The sequence below is a fragment of the Phalaenopsis equestris genome, unplaced genomic scaffold (genome assembly GCF_001263595.1).
Source record: "Phalaenopsis equestris unplaced genomic scaffold, ASM126359v1 Scaffold000002, whole genome shotgun sequence".
Classification (NCBI taxonomy): domain Eukaryota; kingdom Viridiplantae; phylum Streptophyta; class Magnoliopsida; order Asparagales; family Orchidaceae; genus Phalaenopsis; species Phalaenopsis equestris.
Window position 1 is genome coordinate 14,557,309 of NW_018164444.1, and position 3,088 is coordinate 14,560,396.

The following is a 3,088-nucleotide window of genomic DNA, read 5'->3' on the forward strand; positions in this document are numbered from 1 at the left end:
TTTACATAATATTTTATCTTCTTTTAATTTTAGTGTTTTTTTAGGGTTTAATTAACTACTGTAATGTACATAAATATTCAAACTTAGTTTATATTTTTCCAAGAGCCCTCTAACCACAGGGAACCTACCAAAACAAATCCCATATTTTTTCTTATTAATATTTTAATTTATATAATTATTTTAAGCAAACGTAGCTATTTGAGCTTGAAAATTAGGGTTTCAAAGATAGAAATGTTTTCTGACCTTGAAAAAATCAGAGAACATCTCCATAATTATAAGGAATCAATCCCTAAAATTTCAAATCATGGTGATTATTATTTATTTAATTAAAATTAAAAGACTCCATAGAGTATTTAATTAATTAAAAATTAAACACAAGTCAAATGATTTTAATTTTTATTCCACATTATTTTCCTCTGTTCATTAAGCAACAATGTATTTTTCTTTTATTTTTTTATGATTTTTCTATGCAAAGATATGAATTTTTGAAGTTTTGGAATTAATTAAATCAAAATAACACATACATTGTTCACTTAAACACGTGGCCGCTCCGAAGCTCCGTGCGACACTCTTTGATTCAACATCACCGTCGACTTAGTCGTTGACTCAACCCGCTCTTTATGTTTTATTCCTTTGTCTGACGCGATCCTAATCATTCATCCGGTACACGTACGATCCAACATCTGTGGGTCATTGTCCTCAATGGTTAAAACTCGAACCGCTCAACTTCTAACCCTAAGATCTCTGCCTATACTCAACCAAATCACTTCAATTTGTTCTTATGCCTTCATCTACTCAAGACGAACACATCTATATGACTAATCAAGTATGGGGATAAAATTTTCTTCACAAATAACGAAATCGAGCTGAATTTGGAGGAAAATGGTGCATACCTTGGTCTAAGAGGTGTAGCCTCAATTGGAATGGTTCTTCACATTTGTTGTGACCTCATAAAGCTGCTCCAAGTGTTGATTTGAGATGAGGTTGAGTCTAACCAAGAGTTCAATCAGAGGGTGGTGCGGCCTTGGTTTAACCATGGGTTGGAGAGCTCAAAATGATCGGGCTTGAGTGGGAAGCTTCTCCTTAAGCTCTGGGGAAGCTTAAAGGAACTTTAATTTGGAGTTTGAGTGAGTTTGGTGGAGTGGCCGAAAAATGTCTTGGAATTAGGCTCAGAAATTGGGCTCAAGCAGTAGGGAGGATGGTTGGAAGATGGTTGGATTGAGCTCAGAGAAGTTTGGAGAAACCCTGGTGAGATTTCAGCAGAGTCTCCCTTGGGAATTAGATCATCTCTATACTTGGCCGTGAGATGGCGCTTTAAATAGAAGAGCTTGGGGTGGCTGGCTGGGCTTCAATTTAGGTGTATTCAACTGCTTATGTGGAAAGGATAGATGTGCAAGTGACCAATGGGGGTTGGACACATTGGATGAGAGAAATGGGTTTGGTTTAAGATGGGGGTGGCTCTCATTTTTGATGCTCTCTAGCGACTAGGTCGGCCGTGCAGGCCAGGGGAGGTGCTCAGTTGGCTCAAGAATCTCAGAGGAGTCTTAATTGTGATTAACTTTTGTCTTGGTAAGGTTGGTGGAGGATCTTCCTTTGGTTTAGCCACATTTGGTAAGAAATCTGGTAAGAAATCCCAAGAAATCCCATAAATTAAGGGACCCTTGGTCCATGGCTCAACTAGGTTGGGCTAGGTGGATCTAGGTTCGTTCTTATGGTCCAAATATTGGCTGTAGTGGGCTTGGGTTGGTCAATTTGGTTTGATTTGGTCAAATGTATGGCTTGGGTTCCAAATTGGGGCTAGATTAGGTTTGCGTTAAGGTTTGGGGGTTGATCAATTTGGCTTGGATGATTGTCATGAGAAATTTGGAAAAGGAATTGGGTGATTTTCAATTGATTTAGAATGTAAATTTGGTGGAGTTTGGCCATATGGTCAATTTTGGGGCATTTGGGTTAGACTTGGGTTTGGATTGGGCTAGGGTTTAGGTTAGGCTCAATTGATGGTTCAATTTGATGTGGGTGATTTTCATGAAAAGTTTTAGACATCAATTTGGTGGAAATTTTGGAGTCAGGAGGTTCAATTTGGTGGGATTTGTGCTTTTGATCAAAATTGTGGGCTTTGGCTTAAGTTATATTTTGGTGAGCTTTTAGTTTAAATTTGGGTCCATTTATTGTTCAATCTAATTTGGGAAAGTGTTATGAAAAATTTAGAATTTGAATTTGGGGAAATTGATTTGATCATGAGGTTCAATTTGGCAAAATTTAAGGGTATGGCTAAATTGGGGATTTTGGATTGGGCTTGCAATTGGGTTCAATTAGGCTTGTATTTGGTTTCAATTTGGATTGGGAATGATGAATTTTAGTTTGGAATTGAAATTAGGTGAGATTGAAGTCAATTTGGTGGAAATTTGGTATGACTTGGGGAATTTAGTCATTTAGGGGTAATTTGTGAATTTTAGTCAAAAGGGGTCAATTTGGTCAATTGGACTCAATGGAGTGGTTCAAAGTGATTTTGGGGACATTTGGAGTGATTTTGGAGATTTTAGAAATTTTTGGAAATTTTGGGGTTGAAGGGTATTTTGGTAATTTTGAGGGTATTTTGGGAATTTTGGAAATTTTGATGTATTTTGGTTAATTTGAGTGATTTGTAATGGTTTAAAATGATTTTTAAATAGATTCTGAGAGTTTGGTAGTTTTGGAAATTTTCAGAAAATCTAAGGTTTAGGGGCAATTTGGTAATTTGGTGAAGTTTGGGACCAATAAGGGTCAAAATTGGGAATTTGGTAAAACTAGGATTGATTGAGGATGTTAATCATGAGTGTCGGCACTATTTTTGGTGTGGGGTTTGCCTGTAAGAAGCTGTCGGCTATCGGAATTGAAATCCCGTTGCCCGCTTCGGAAGGACATTTTAAAAAATTTAGTTTTGAAAAAGATGAAGTCAAACTGACCCCATAATTTTCATAGTTTAGATGAAAGAGCGCTTTATCTCAAATCATGTATCTATCCCGAAGGATGAACGCAAGAATTGAGAGTGAGGCTCGATCAAATAAACTAAAGAAAGTTATGACATCCGTTTGGTCTGCGAAACCAA